Source organism: Glycine soja, chromosome 20 (assembly GCF_004193775.1).
Source record: "Glycine soja cultivar W05 chromosome 20, ASM419377v2, whole genome shotgun sequence".
Lineage (NCBI taxonomy): Eukaryota > Viridiplantae > Streptophyta > Magnoliopsida > Fabales > Fabaceae > Glycine > Glycine soja.
In genome coordinates, this window is record NC_041021.1 from 23859708 (window position 1) to 23876816 (window position 17109).

General features: G+C 38.7%; 1 non-coding gene across 1 annotated transcript; it reads right to left on the minus strand.

Annotated features, from left to right (window-relative positions):
• Positions 1-16006: 16006 nt before the first annotated feature.
• LOC114404002 lies at positions 16007-16113 on the minus strand. Its single transcript, XR_003664765.1, has one exon. It is a non-coding gene; the product is annotated as a small nucleolar RNA R71 (small nucleolar RNA).
• Positions 16114-17109: the final 996 nt, after the last annotated feature.

Consider the following 17109-nt stretch of genomic DNA (forward strand, 5'->3'; position numbering starts at 1 on the left):
ACAAAAACTAGTCTAGGTGCCCTAAAATACAAGGGCTGAAAAATCCTATATTTCTAGGGTACCCTACCTACATTATGGAGCCCTAAATACAAGGCCCAAAAATAATGAAACCTTAATCTAATATTTACAAAGATAAGCGGGCTCGTACTTAGCCCATGGGCCCGAAATCTACCCTAAGGCTCATAAGAACCCTAGGGCCTTCTCTTGCATCTCTGGCCCAATCTACTTGGAGTTTTCTATCCAATGCCCTTGCGGGGTAGGATTGCATCATTCCCTCCCCCTTGAAAAGGATTTGACCTCAAATCCCGAGGTTCTTGAAACTCTGGGCTTTTTTCCTCAACACCTGTAAAAAGAACAAAAACATATGTATTAGTGGTGTTTAGTATGTTGAAGTAAGGTAAGGTCTGGAAACTCATTTCCTGGGCATCTTCCCATGAAGGAACATGGTTCCTCACCAACTCAATGAGTGGTGCTACAAGTATAGAAAAATATGGGGCAAACCTTTTGTAAAAGTTTGTTAAGTCTTGGAAGCCCCAAATTTTTCTTACACTTGGTGGAGCAGGCCACTCAGGAATGACCTTTATTCTCTTAGGGTTGCATCAACCTCCACCTTCTTAGAATTTAGTTTCTAATTCTATGTCTCTTATAAGCCGTGTATTTTGGCTATGCTACTTAGATTATTATATTCAGTACTTTATTTATCTTGTAGTATTTGGATTTCAGACTTTTATGCTTTATTATATGTGGTTTTGAATTGTGAACTGTTTGGATTCTGGTTTGGTTGTGTCTTATTTGTGAGTTTGGTTGGTTATGCCTTATACTTTGATATTGATCTGTTTCCACTTCATCAATTCCAAACCATAGGGGGAGTGAACGCAAATTTTATAATTTTATATATATACATTGCTTGCTTGAATCTTGATTTCAGGACTTATATTGTCATCATCAAAAAAGGGGAGATTGTAGAAGCAAATGCCTTTCGTGTTTTGATGATGATCATGATGATTGGATGCAAATGATGCAAATGGGCTTTTCAAGTTTAAATTCAAGACAATGGTCCAAGAATACAAGCCACAACATCAAGATGATCACTAGTATTTTAGGAAGGGAATTCCTAATTGATATAGCAAAAGGTTTGGCCAAGTAATTTAAGTTAAAAAGTGTTTTTCAAGAGATTTACTCTCTGGTAATCGATTACCAGAGGATGTAATCGATTACCAGTGGCCAAAAATGCTTTACAACAGCTACTAAATATTTGAATTCAAATTTTAGACTGTGTAATCGATTACACAATATTGGTAATCGATTACCTGCAATTAATAAACGTTTTAATTCAAATTTTAAAAGCTGTAATCGATTACACAAATCCTGTAATCAATTACCAAACAAGATTTTCAGAAAAATATTTCTAAGAGTCACAACTTCTCAAAAGGTTTTTACATGACCACCAATGGTCTATATATATGTGACTTAGAACACGAATTTGCTCAGAGTTTTTCAGAACAACAAGTGTTTATTCTCTCAAAGAGCAAAATCATTTTATCCTCTTAAGAATTCCTTGGCCAATTCAATTGCAATTCATTAAGGAATCATTTGAGTGCTCAAATTGTAAAATCTATCTCTTTCAAGAGAGATTCATTCTTCTTCTCTTTCTAATTCTCTAAGGGATTAAGAGACTGAGGGTCTCTTGTTGTAAAAGAATTCTGAACACAAAGGAAGGATTGTCCTTGTGTGTTCAGAACTTGTAAAAGGATTTTACAAGATAGTGGAACTCTCAAGCGGGTTGCTTGGGGACTGGACGTAGGCACAAGGGTGTGGCCGAACCAGTATAAATCTGAGTTTTCACTTTCTCTTCCCTTAAACTCTTTTATTTATTATTGTTTTATATTTATATTCAGATTGTTCTATTTGAATCAATATTTAAGAAGTTCATTGTTAAGGGAATTTGTAACTTGAATAGAAAGTGAAATAGCATTTTTATTGGGGAAATAGTTTGTGATATCTTAATTCAACCCCCCCCCCCTTCTTAAGATAACTGAGGCCACTTGTCTAACAGTTCGATGGCACGCAGAGACAAATATGGTTATCTGCCCCTTTCGTTGAAGACTCAATGTCTTTTGACTAAAACTATTCTTAGTCTCCCTTTGCTATCTAGACACAATCAAGTTCGATGGCATGCATAGACAAGTATGGTCATCTGCCTCTTTCGTCAAAGACTCAATGTCTTTCGACTGAGACTATTCTTAGTCTCCCTTTGCTATCTAGAGACAATCAAGTTCGATGGCACCCAGAGACAAATATAGTCATCTGACCCTTTCGTCGAAGGCTCAATGTCCTTCAACTGAGACTATTTTTAGTCTCCCTTTGCCAACCAGAGACAAGCGAGTCCGTTGCCATGCGGAGACAAATTATGGTCATCCGCCACCTTTGCTATCCAGAGACAATTGAGTCCGATGGCATGCAGAGGCCATCATGGTCTTCTGCTTTTCGTTGTTTTCAAAGTTACTGAAGTCTCCTTTGCTATCCAGAGACAATCAACTCTGATGGCACGCGGAGACCGTCACGGTCATCTATTTTTTTTATTACTTTCAAGGCTCCAATGCCTTTTGTTGATGCACCTAATATCTCTTATGCTCTTTCTTTTGACACGTGTCACTAATTGGGCTAGTGGTCAGTCAGGTGGAGAGATCGCTCGAACAAAATTAGTGTGTTATCTTTACTTCCCTTTTATCTCCAATAAAATATAAGTAAAGAGGGGCAACTATAATACCCTAATTTCGTTTGGGGATGATTGTTTGTCAACATGTGGATTTTTGACAGCTGAGTTGAGCTTCTTAACACCAATTGTTGCACAATACGTAGGGTTTTGTGACGTTTTGGAAGGAAATGAGCAAAATACTCAAAATAGGGGGAAAATGGTCAATTTGGGGGCATTCCTCAGCCCCTGGGCCCACCTAGGCCCATTGGAAAGCTTTAAGATGAAGCAACCAGCTCGCCTGGGCGAGCTGTGTTGCAACCTCCTCCCCTTATTTTCCTATAAATAGGCGTGGGGGGCTGAGGGGAAGGGGTTCAGCATCCTAAGTAAGCATATTTCACTGAAATTAGTGAGAAGAAGGAGAAAAAGGAAGAAAAATCAAGGCCGAGGCGCTTCCGTAATGCTTTCATAATGTTTCCGTGATGAATTCCATGAACGTTCTTCGACCGGTTAATTTTTGATTTTGAAGATTTGAATTCATTCTATGCACCCTTAGGGGTCCATTCTTGCTTTGTATGTCTTCATCTTCATTCTTCTACCGTCGGTATTCTTTTTCTTTGATTTAAGTGAGTTTCGACCGATCATTTAAGTCGTAATCTCACTTAATCAATGTTAAAATGAATTTCAACTGATCGTTTGTGTTGTAATCTCTTTTAATCACCTTTAAAATCAAATTCAACTGATCGTTTGTGTTGTAACCTCGGTTAATCATCAAAAAGGCAAGTTTCAACCGGTCATTTACTTTGAAAGTTCTCTTTTAATGAGTTGAGAAATAACCAAGTGAAACCAAAGCTAAAATCAACTCACAAATCAAGCTTGGCCCACAAGAAAATCATTTGAATCTGTTCAAAGGTCCAATGCCTTAGCGGTTCTCCTTTTTTACTTTTATTGGTTAAAATGTACCGTTTAAAAGTCTAAAATCAACACTCCGCATAACTTTCTTGCTTTATAAAGAACTACGTAGGTCTAAAAGCCCCACTTTTGTCGATCCAAAAAAGATAAAAACATAAAAAAAGGAAAATAAAATAAATTTGAAGTCATGATTTTGCACATTAGATTAAAGGCCGCTGCCCCTTGTGACGGACGTGTGGGGTGCTAATACCTTCCCCGTGCGTAAACAGCTCCCAAACCTTTTATTCTTAAAATTCGTAGACCCGCTTTTGGTTTTTCTAACGTTTTCCTCAAATAAACATTGGTGGCAACTCCGCACGTTTTCCTCCCTTTGTGGCAACTCCATGCGACAGCCTTCCAGAGACAATCAAGTCTGTCGGCATGCAGAGACAATCGTGGTCATCTGCCTCTTTTTGAAGACTTCAATGTCTTTCGACCAAGAGTATTATAGTCTTCTTTGCCTTCCAGAGACAACCAATTTTGTTGCCATGCAGAGACAATCATGGTCATCGGCCACTTTTCGAAGACTTCAATGTCTTTCGACCAAGACTATTACAGTCTTCTTTGCCATCCAGAGACAATTAAGTCCATTGGCATGCAGAGACAATCACGGTCATTTTCCCCTTTTCGAACACTTCAATGTCTTTCGACCAAGACTATTACAGCCTTCTTTGCCTTCCAGAGACAATCAAGTCTGTTGGCATGCAGAGACAATCATGGTCATCTGCCTCTTTTTGAAGACTTCAATGTCTTTCGACCAAGACTATTACAATCTTCTTTGCCTTCCAGAGACAATCAAGTCTGTTGGCATGCAGAGACAATCATGGTCATCTGCCTCTTTTCGAAGACTTCAATGCCTTTTGACCAAGACTATTATAGTCTTCTTTGCCTTCTAGAGACAATCAAGTCCGTTGGCATGCAGAGAAAATCATGGTCAGCTGCTCCTTTACATTTCAAAGACGACAATGTCTTCAAAAGGTGACAATGCCTTCATTTACATTTCAAAGATGACAATATCTTCAAAAGGCGATAATGCCTTCATTTACTTTTCGAAGGCAACAATGTATTCAATCATTTATGCTTTCAAAAGGAGACAATGCCTTCATTTACATTTCAAAGACGAAAATGTCTTCAAATGGCATCAATGCCTTTATTTACTTTTCGAAGATGACAATGTCTTCAATCATTTATGCTTTCAAAAGGCGACAATGCCTTCATTTACACTCCAAAGATGACAATGTCTTCTGTCATTTACACTTGCAAAAGGCGACAATGCTTTCATTTTCATTTCGAAGACGACAATGTCTTCTGTGATCTCAAGGACTTCAATGTCTTTTGTCCTTGTGCTTCATAGGACTCAACGACCTCTGTTTCTATGCTAAAAAAAAGAAAAAGAGAGAAGAAAATGAAAAAAAGAGAAGAAAAATAAAAAAGAAGAACTTTAATGTGCCCTTGTTTTCTCGGTTTCATTTGCTTGGCTTTCGTTAGTTGCCCGGTCGGATGGTGAGATCGCTCAAAGAAATTAGTGTCTTTATTTTTACTTCCCTTTTATTTCTAATAAAAATAAGTAAAGAGGGGCAACTGTCATACCCTAATTCCGTCTGGGGAGGATCATTTGCAAACATTTGGATTCTTGTCAGCCGAATTGAGCTGCTTAGCACCAGTTGCCACGAGATCTGAAAGTTTTTTCGACGTTTCGGAAAAGAATGCGGAAAATACTTAAAAAGGGGGGTAAAAGAGTCATTTTTACACTTTTTCAGACCCCTGGCTTGCCCAAGCTAGCCTCTGGCTCGCCTGGGCCACCAAATTACTTCATGGTGAAGTAACCGGCTCACCTGGGCGAGCTAGCTTCATCCCTAATGCCTTGTTTTTCTATAAATAGGTGTGAAGGGAGGCTGAGAGAGAGGTCCAAAGGTCCAGACGTCCAGAATTTAGAAGAAAGAAGAGAAAAAGAAGCTAAAACACCGCTGAATCGCAATTGCAATCGATTTTGTGATCGTTCTTCATCGTTCCTCGTTCATTCTTCATCCTGTTAATACTTGTCTTTAAGGATTTGAACATGATTTATGGACCCTTAGGGGTCCTCCCTATTGCTTTGTGCATCTTCATCTCCTTCTTCGATCATCAGTAATCGCTATTCTTTTGTAAAGTAAGTTTTGATCGATCATTAGCACCGCCAGTTATCTTTAAAAAAGGATTGAAGATTCATAAGCAAGAACCAAAATAAAATCAACTCATAAACTCCTTCATTTCATAAAAAAATCAACAGATTGTTTCAAAGTCCAATGCCTTAACGATTCTCTCCGCCTTTCAAACTTGAGAAGTTTGTTTCAAGGTCTAACGCCTTAACGACTCTTTCTCCTCTTTTTGAAATCAAAAGATCGTTTCAAAGGTCCAATGCCTTAAATGACTTTTGTTCGCAATTTAAATCAATCTTTCAAAAAAGATAAAAACAATTTAACCAACAAACATTCAGACTAAAAGAACTACGTAGCTCTGAGTTCCTCATCGCAATTGAGGATGCGTAAGAGCAATAGCCCCACTCTTGTGGACCCAAAAAAATAATAAACATAAAAAGGGAAAATACATAAAAAGGGAAAATACACAATTTCAAATTCATGTTTTGCACAATCAATTAGAGGTTGTCGTCCCTTGTGACGAACGTGTGGGGTGCTAATACCTTCCTCGTGCGTAAACAACTCCCGAACTCTCGTTTTCAAAATCTGCAAACCTTTATCTTTTTGGTTTTTCTAACGTTTTCCTCAGATAAATGTTGGTGGCGACTCTGCTCATTTTCTCCCTTGGAGACAAACGTCTTTGGCCTCTCATCTTGGCATTTTCGCGCCCTCGCCGAAGGGTAGGTTGCGACAATATGTAAAGAAGGGCAACAGTCATACCCTAATTCTGTCTGGGGATGATCATTTGCAAACATTTGGATTCTTGTCTGCTGAATTTGCTTAAGAGCAATTGCTGCGTAATCCTTAAGGTTTTTCAACATTTCAGAAGGAAATGTGCAAAATAATCAAAAGGAGGGCAAAAGGGTCACTTTTGGGGCCTTCTCAGCCCCTGGGCCCACTAGGAAGCTTTGGGCTGAAGTAACCAGCTCGCCTGGGCGAGCAAGGTTACTTATGGAGGAAGCAAGCAGCTCACCTAGGCGAGCTGTTGTGCAACCTCCAACCCTCATTTCCTATAAATAGGCGTGGAGGGGCAGAGTTCAAAGGTCCAACATCCTATATTGTCTTTAAGGATTTGAACATGATTCATGGACCCTTAGGGGTCCTCTTTATTGTTTTATGCATCTTCATCTTCTTTTTCGATCATCGGTAATCACTTTTCTTTTGTAAAGTAAGTTTTAATCGATCATTAGTGTTGCAAGTTAACTTAAAGAAGAATTGAAGTTTAAGAAACAAAAACAAAATAAAACCAACTCATAAACTCCTTCATTTCATCAAAAATTAAAAGAGATCGTTTCAAGGTCCAACGCCTTAATGACTTTCTCCTCTTTTCAACAATCAAAAGATCGTTTCAAGGTCCAACACCTTAACGACTCTCTCCACTTTCCATAAGTTCAAAACATTGTTTCGAGGTCCAATGCCTTAAACGAATTTTGTTCATAATTAAAATCAATCTTTCAAAAACATAAAAATAATTTAACACACAAACATTCAGACTTAAAGAACTACGTAGGTCTGATTTCCTCATCGCACCTAAGGATACATAGGAGTGAGGGCAACAACACCCTTGTCGACCCCAAAAAGATAATAAACATAAAAATGGAAAATACATAAAAAATATAAAAAGTAAAATACACAATTTTGAAGTCATGATTTGCACATTCGATTAAAGGTTGTCGTCCCTTGTGATAGGCGCGTGGGGTGCTAATACCTTCCGCGCATGTAAACAACTCCCAGACTCTCATTTTCAAAATCCGTAGACCTTTGCCTTTTTGGTTTTCTAACATTTTCCTTCAATAAATGTTGGTGGCGACTCCACTCATTTTCTCCCTCGGAGACCAATGCTTTTGGCCTATTAAATGGCCTTTTCGCTCCCCCACCAAAGGGTAGGTTGCAACAGTTGGCAACTCCACTGGGGAATGTTAGAGAGTTAGGCCATTCAATCAGTGTGCAATGTTTTTATCATAACTTCTTCTCTATTTATGTTCCCTTTTCCATTTTATCTTTTGTTTTGTCCATATTTGTATATAACCTTTGCTATGATGTTGTGTTTGGTGTGTTTGTCTATCAATTACATTCATAGTTAGAAATAGCTTTTTCTATGCACACACGACACCTACACCTTGCACACACATTGAGATATTAGGCCCTACACCTCACATCTCATGTCAATATCACAATTGCATTTGCCATGCATAGCATAAGTATGCCTGAGTCATTCATTTCTATGAGATGTTGTCAAAGTATTGGTGATCAAAATTGCTATTCCTTGGATTATGGGGTTGAACCAAGCACATGTTTTAAGAAAAAGGCCATCAAGTCAAGGTCAAGTATGGAAGCAACTAGCTTGCAAAAGTTGGGGTAAAAAATGGATCGAGTTACATCGTTTCTTTGTCTGCTACCAACACATAATTGTGCAAATTTACAAAAACAAATTGAGGAATGTTAACGTCCATGTGTTATTTCCAATTTCACTTTAACTTGATGACATGTTACTTCAACAATTCATTATTCGTATACATCCATGCTTTTCATTGGTTGCGTTTTCTCATTGCATTCTTTCCTTGAAATCAGAATTGTAATTATTGTAATCAAAAGGAAAGAACGCATTTTATGGCGCCCTTACTGAACGCATGCCAGAGCTAGAGTAATAAGTGAAATAGATGAGGTTCAAGAGCAGATGAAGGCTGACATGGAGGTCATGAAAGAGCAAATGGCCACAATGATGGAGGCCATGATGAGCATGAAGGAGATAATGGAGGTCAATGCGGCTGCAGTTGCTGCTACCAGCGCCATTGCTGAGGTGGACCCAACTCCCCCATCTGACCTCAATCAAATAAATCATCCAACCTCAGATATGGTAGGTCAGGGAGGCAAAGAATTGGGAACTACGGGCAGCCCCCATTTTGTGCAAGTTCAGAACAAGCATGTTTTGCCGTATGGCTTGCCTCCCAACTATACACCACCCAACATGGCGCACACTCCCGATGAGAATGTCAATAACTCCACTCCCATACTCATTGAGAGCCAACAACCCCAAGTTGATCATGCACATGTCTCTCAACCCATGGGGGAGACACATGAAATACCCCCCCACAATCTAGCCATCTTCGGGCCTCGCCTCAGAAACGCCACTCGGGGGCAAGCAGTTGGTGGCGTACCCCTGCCAAACACTTTGGAGGGCCCTTAGTTTCACCCACAACCACAACCCTTGCATTTTGTGGCAGGGAGAGTCCCTCCTGCTATGGTAGAAAATGGAAAATTGGATCATATAGAGGAAAGGTTAAGGGTCATTGAAGGTGGCGGAGATCATGCTTTTGCTGACATGGCAAAGTTGTACCTAGTGCCTGATGTCATCACCTGAAGATGTAAGGCAGGAAAATGGGGGCCTACTCGAAAAATGAAAAATTGTTGATGCATTTCTTCCAGGAAAGTCTTATTGGGGCAGCTATCACCTGGTATACTAATCTGGATGCCAAGTCTATTCTTGGAAGGACTTAATGGTTGCCTTCATTAGGTAGTATCAGTACAATTGTGATATGGCTCCAGATAGCATGCAGCTACAAAACATGTGCAAAAATAAGCAGAAATCTTTCAAAGAGTACGCCCAAAGGTGGAGGGATCTGGCAGCTCCAGTAGTGCCCCCAATCATGGAGAAGGGGATGATAACAATGATAGTGGACATGTTACCGGTGTTCTACTATGAGAAGATGGTGGGTTACACACCTTCAAGCTTTGCTGATTTAGTTTTCACCGGCGAAAGGATCGAAGTGGGTCTAAAAATAGGCAAATTTAATCATCCTGGTTTGATAAATAAGAATCCTGAAGCAAATGGAGAGAACGAGAAGGAGGGAGGAACCCATGCTGTGACTGCCATTCTTACATGGCCAAATTTCCCACCAGCTCAACAATGTCAATACTCAGCCAATATCAGCCCTTCTCATTACCCACCACCCAATCAGCCAAGAACACTCAATCAACCACAAAGCCCGCCTATCGCACAACCAATACCAAACACCACCTATAACACAAACCAAAACACCAACCAGGGAATGAATTTTCCAACAAAGAAGCCTGTAGAATTCACCCCAATTTCGGTGTCGTATGCTAACTTACTTCCATATCTACTCGATAATGCAATGGTAGCCATAACCCTAGCCAAGGTTCCTCAACCTCCATTTTTTTTAGGATACGACTGGAATGCAACATGTGCTTATCATGGAGGAATCTCGAGGCATTCCATTGAGCATTGACCCTGAAGTATAAGGTGAAAAATCTGCTTGATGCGAGCTGGCTAAAATTTGAGAAGGATAATCGCTTGTGAATTCTGACATTGGCAAGTGACACTATGCATGGAATACATCTTTGTTTATTTAACTTCCACTGGAATGTGAATGTAAGTCATTGGTTCGTTTGCTCAAGTGACCTGTGCTCCAAAGTTGATCCCCAAGTCTATTCAATCAGAAATTCTTCGTTCTCCATGTTTGGTGAGGGTGTCGTAAACAACAAGTAAAAAAGAAAAAAGGTTTAAAAAAAGCGTGTGATTGACTATGTTTCAAATAAAAAGTACAAACATTCATGTGACCTCATTTTATCATCCCTAAAATTTTGTCTTTTTGAGAGAAAAGTGAGTTATCAAGAACAAGTCGTTTGACTTAATCTGTCAATTGAAAATTCTTTCTCGTCCTTGAAAATTTGTTTCCAAAAATCTGCACAGTTTCTTTCATTTTTCCTTGCTACAAGGTCGTGACAAAAGACAACAGTTGATACCTCAGAGCCCTACACTGGGGCAATGAGAGGCACCGTGCATGAGCCTCAAGCGGACCTAGAAACAGATCAAAATTTCTCACCAGGTAGGTTGAAAACCTGAAAGGGCGGCCTAAGCAAAAATTAAGGTTGATATAAAATAAAATAAAAAACAATCAGGGGCGTGTTATTGAGATTTTGCACCAAAATCCAAACTAAAAAAGGATCTAAGTCAAGATTTGAAATGACACATGGCCATGTTTTAACATCCCAAACACTAGTTTATCCTTTGCTACCCCCTTCAAGCCAAAGCATATTTTTTTTCTTCTAAAAAACAACAAAAGAAGCAACGGTAAAATAGAAATCCTGAGTAGGAACCACCACTAAACCGGCAGGAAGAGCAGTGCAAACAACACATGCATGAAATTGGTCAACCATGAAAAGAAAAAATAATAAAATCCACCAATGGCGAGTAAAGAAAAAGAGAGACAAAAGATCTCCAAATTTTGCAAGAAAGGCACAAAACTGAAATGAAAGATTAATGTATGAGACAAAAGCAGTAGAGCCCAACCCAAAAGGTACAAGCAATGCTCTTGAGGTTCTTACTCAATGTAACCTGTCGCAACTTACCCTTTGGCGGGAGGGAGGCGCGGGGCTCACGGGTGTGTCTTCCAAGGGAGGAAGGCGAGTGGAGTCGCCACCAATGTTTATTCGAGGAAAACGTCAGAAAAATCGAAACGTGTGGTCTACCAACTTTAATCGTGAAAGGTTCAGGAGTTGTTTTTACACACGGGGAAGTTGTTAGCACCCCACGCATCCGTCACAAGGGATGACAGCCTTCAATCGAGTGTGCAAATATGACTTCAAAACTACGTATTTTCCCCTTTTTCTGTTTTTATGTATTTTCCCCCTTTTTTTGATTTTTTGCTTTTTATGGGCCTTTTTGTATTTTTTATCTTTTTGTGGTCGACAAGGGTGTTTCTCTTGCTGCTATGTATCCTCAATTGCGATGGGGAAATCAGACCTACGTAGTTCTTTTAGAACTAAACGTTGGTTAAGTTGTTTTTATCTTTTTTTCGCAAGATATATTTTAACCAAACAAAAGTCGTTTAAGGCGTTGGACCATTAAACGATCTTTTGAATTTTGGAAAGGAGAGAAACGTTAAGGCGTTGAACCATTAATGATCTCTTGGTTTTGAAAGGAGAGAAACGTTAAGGCGTTGGACCATTAACGATCTTAGTTATTGAAAGGAGAGAAACGTTAAGGCGTTGGACCATTAACGATCTCTTGGGGTGGTCGACAAAAGCGGGGCTTTTGCTCCTACGTATCCTCGATTTGTGATGAGGAACTCAGACCTACGTAGTTCTTGCAAAAGCGGTAAAGTTATGTGTTGATTTTATGCTTTTGAACGGTCCATGTTAACCGATAAAAGCAAAGAGGACCGTTTAAGGCATTGGACCTTAAAACGATTTCAAGTGATTTTTGGGACAAAGCTTGATTTGTGAGTTGATTTTAGGCTTGGTTTCACTTTGGTTATTAGTCAATTAATTCAAGGAAACTTTCAAAGAAAAAACGTCCGATTGATTTTTCTTGATTATTTTATTATTTTTTCAAGATATTTTGATTATTTTATTATTATTTTGCTTTTTTTGGTTTAACCGAGGTTACAGCGTGAACGATCGGTTATATTTTGTTTTAACAGTGATTAAACGAGATTACAACACAAATGATCGATTGAAATTCATTGTATCATTTATTAGGTGAGAAAACGACTTAAATAAACTGTTAAAAGCTCGTTAAAGCATAAGAAAAGAAAACTGAAAGTAAGTGAAATGAAGTTGAAAGCAAACAAAACAAGAAATGAATTGAAAGGAAACGTGTTTTTCACGGAAACGTGTTTTTTTTTACCAAAAATAGCCGAAATGCATAGCCTAGGGGTCATGAACATTTTTGAAATAGCCCCCCTCCCCTATTTATAGGGAAAAAAGGAGGTGCTTGTCGCCTAGAGGCTTCTTGAGGAAGATTTCTAAGCGCACCCTGATTACTAAGTTCACCCCCTTTTCGTACTTTACGGAATAGTTACAGAAGCCTTACGGAAGTGTTTCAGATTTGATTTTCATCTTTTTCTCTTCCCTTTCACCAATATTAAGTGAAATACGTTTACCCAAGGTTTTCGGAAATTTTACGGAAGCATTACGGAAGCCACGGAAGCTCCGGAAACCATTTTTCAACAAAACGTGGAGGAGCTTGCCGCCCAGTTGCTTCCTCCTTAAGCAACCCAACTTCCAAAATGTTCCGAAATAGCCTAGATTTGAATTGCTATTTACACCCCTATCTTGATAAGTTCACCCCCCCTGTTTTTGTGTTTTTGGCTATTTTCTTTTTGAAATCTCATGAAACTTTACAGATGAAATTAGAGTATAACAATTTATTTACACACACCCCACTTTGCTGAATACACTCCCATTGTCGTGTTTTTGGCCGATTTCTTCCCGAAACATCTCGGAATTTTACGAATTCCACAACGATGGGTGTTAAACATTTTGAGGTGGTTAAACAAAGGTTGCATGCCGACAAACAATGGTCCCTGGATGAAATTAAGGTATGACAAAACCTTCAAACACACTTTGAGCCTCTCTAATCCTTTCTTTCATAGCCCTCTTACCGTTGACCACGTTACAAGCCCAATAAAACCCATGTGGATCAAGGAATGACTAATTTTGCTTTTAAGTTGGCATTCTGGAATGGAACCCACACACGCTTGTGATTGTTAAAGAAAATATATCTGAAAAAAAAGAAAACCCCCCGAGGTTTTGCACTTGTGCATTTGAGAAGAAAACTCATTTGACCAAGAGCTCATGGAAGATGCCCCAACATCTGATGTGTCATCATTTTCTCCTATTTATTAACCCTTTTTGTCACCATTTTAATTACTGATTAGCCTTAATTATCAAATTAATTCTGCAGTTTTATCATTTAGGCCTATTGGACTAATTTTGTGTTTTTAATTTAATTTCAAGAGAATTATAAGCAATTGGGCTTGAATCCAGAATTAGGCTTGGACTTGAAGAGAGCAGACAATTTTATCAAATCTAATCTTATCTAGATTTTATCTAACCTAGATATTATTTCATCTAGATCTTATCTTATTTAAATTTGATTTCATCTAGATTTTATGTTATCAAATCTTATCTTATCTTGTCCAGATTTTATTTTATTTAAGGGCTTGGACTTAAAACAAATTTGTAAGCTTTGGGGCTGAAAATATATAACAGCACCAAGGCTCTCTAGTTTGAGGACCCTCTCTCTTCTCTCTGTCTCTCCTATTTTCATTTTTTAGTTTTAGGCTTTTCTTCTTTTAGACATTATTTTCGTTTTGCAATCCCAGCTTTTACTTTTCGGTTCAGCAATAAAATTTTGTTCTTCAATCTATAATTTCGTTCTCTATTGATTAATGGAAGGCTAAGTCCCCAACGTTGTTTTCTCTTGAGGATCAAGCAGAGTTCTCTTTGAGGTTCTATTATTATTGTTAAATTTTGTTCAGTTTTTTCCTCTTCACTAATTACTCTGAATTTGTTGCTATTAATTCATTCATGCTTAGTGCTTGATTAATTGTCTCTTAATTTATGTTCATGCTTAATGATCGTTTATGAGTAATTGGTGTATGTGTTGCTTAATCACATAATGAATGCTTTATGTTAAATTTCGCTTAGTGATTTAATTTAGGGTTGGATTAAGTGGTTGAACTGATAAAGGATAAATTCTCACAACCTAGGATAAGAGACTTGCTTGTGAATCAAGGGGAAACAACGTATTTTAATTATGATAATTTCTAATTCAATTTTACTCGCTGTTTTATTTACAAAAGAAAACAACCCCCCCCCCCCCCCAATTTGTTACTATTTCCTAGTATCTGACATGAACATTTGGTGTATCATTGCTCGTTGGGAAACAACCTAGGATCACTTCCTAGTTACTACATTTTAATGTTTATTTGACTCGGGTACGACCTCGATCAAATTTGGCGCCGTTGTCGGGGAGCAATGTCCAAAGGTTAATAATAGCTAGTGATTCATGTTTTATGTTTAGTTGTTTTATGCTTTCGTGTGTTGTGTTAGTGTGTGTTAGTGTTGTGTTCGTGTTGCGTTAAGTGTGTTTAGAGTCTTGCTATTTTGTTTAGGGTAGTGTTTTGTTTTAGTTTTTCTGTTCAGCGTTTCCCCTGTTTCAGTTTTGTGTTTTGCTGTGAATAATGATTTGCGACGGATTTAGCAACCACTTTTGTTGAACTGGAAAACAGGGTAGTAGTGGAAATCCCGTAGCAACGGATTTTAGAGACCACACTTGCTGAATTAATTGGGATTTTTTGTTTTGGTAGCTATAGTTGTTATTTTTGGCTAAATGTTTTTGTGGTCACTTATTTTGATCCATATTTTGTGGGAAAAATAGCTAGAGCCCTTAGTTTGGTCATATTTCAAAGTTCCAAAAAGGTAGCAAATTTGATTTTTGTCAAAACTTAAAACGGCCATAACCTTTGCTCCGGTTATCAGAATCGCTATTATTATATATGTATTTGGGGTAGAAAAAAAATTCCCATGTTGTGGCAGCTCTCTATAAACCGGCTGAGATCTCCTTCTTCCAAAAATTGTGATTCTGTCAAAAGTTTTTTATTTTCCAAGTATTATTCTCTTATTTTTCTTAACTTATCATTTTTAGCTTCTATAGTTAGACTTTGAATTTTCGTTTGAAATTTTTTGTGCCATCTTCTCATCAATTTATAAGGTTGCTCACAAAATTTCAAGTCATTTGGATATCATTTAATGGTAGTTGTAGTTCAAACCTACACTGTTACTTGCATAAGAAGGCAACTAGTTGTGCATGCTGAATATAGTGTATGACTAGAGGCAATCCATCTGACTTACAACCCTTTGATCCTGAGATAGATAGGACATTTCATAGATAAGTTAGACATCATTTAGTACCTTTTGAGCATCCTAAGCATTCTGTTATTGGTGATTTTGAGCATTATTGTTTTGAACATTTTGATTTTGAACATTCTGAGAACATCGCACAACCTCCAGCCTGTGAGAGGACACTAAGGGAAATGGCTGCACCTGATTTCAACTATGAATGCTTGTGCATCCAATACCCTGATGAGGATGCCCATATGTTCTTAAAACTGGACTGATCCATTTGCTTCCAAAGTTTCATGGCCTTGCAGGTGAAGACCCGCACAAACATCTGAAAGAATTCCATATTGTCTGCTCCACCATGAAACCCCCAGATGTCCAGGAGGATCACATATTTCTAAAGGCCTTTCCTCATTCTTTAGAAGGAGTGGCAAAGGACTGGCTTTATTACCTTGCTCCACGGTCCATCACGAGCAGGGATGACCTCAAGAGAGTATTCTTAGAAAAAAAAATCCCTGCTTCTAGGACCATGACCATCAGAAAGGATATTTCAGGCATTAGACAACTCAGTGGAGAGAGCTTATATGAATACTGGGAGAGATTTAAGAAACTATATGCCAGTTGCCCTCACCACCAGATTTCTGAGCAGCTTCTCCTCCAATATTTTTATGAAGGACTCAGTAACATGGAGAGAAGTATGATAGATGCTACTAGTGGTGGATCCCTTGGAGACATGACCCCTGCTGAAGCCAAAAGTTTAATTGAGAAGATGGCTTCAAACTCCCAACAATTTAGTGCCATAAGTGATGCTATTGTCATTAGAGGAGTGCATGAAGTAGCCACGAATTCATCTTCATCAGCCGAGACTAAGAAGCTTGAAGGTAAACTTGATGCCTTGGTTAACTTGGTAACCCAACTGGCCATGAATCAAAAATCTGCACCTGTCACCAGACTATGTGGTTTATGCTCCTCTGCCGACCACCACACAGACCTTTGCCCTTCTCTGCAACAATCTGAAGCAATTGAACAACTTGAAGCTTATGCTGCATACATCTACAACAGACCTCCTCAACCTCAGCAGCAAAATCAGCCACAACAGAACAATTATGACCTCTCCAGCAACAGGTACAATCCCGAGTGGAGGAATCATCCCAACCTTAGGTGGTCGAATCCTTCACAATAGCAGCAACAACAACCTTATTTTCAAAATGTTGCTGGCCCAAGTAGACCATACGTTCCTCCACCAATCCGGCAGCAACAACATCAACAGCCCCAGAAACAGCAAACAGTTGAGGCCCCTCCGCAACCTTCCCTTGAAGAACTTTGAGGCAAATGAGTATGCAAAACATGCAGTTTCAACAAGAGACCAGAGCCTCCATTCAGAGCTTAACTAATCAGATGAGATAGTTGGCTACACAGTTAAATCAACAATAGTCCCAGAATTTTGATAGATTACCTTCTCAATCTGTCCAATATCCCAAAAATGTGAGTGTCATTACATTGAGGTTAGGAAAGCAGTGTCAAGGACCTCAACCAGTAGCATCTTCCTCATCCGCCAATGAACCTGCCCAACCTCACTCTACTTCAAAAAAAGATGATGACAAAAATTTAAAGAGTAAGTTACCTAACAATTTT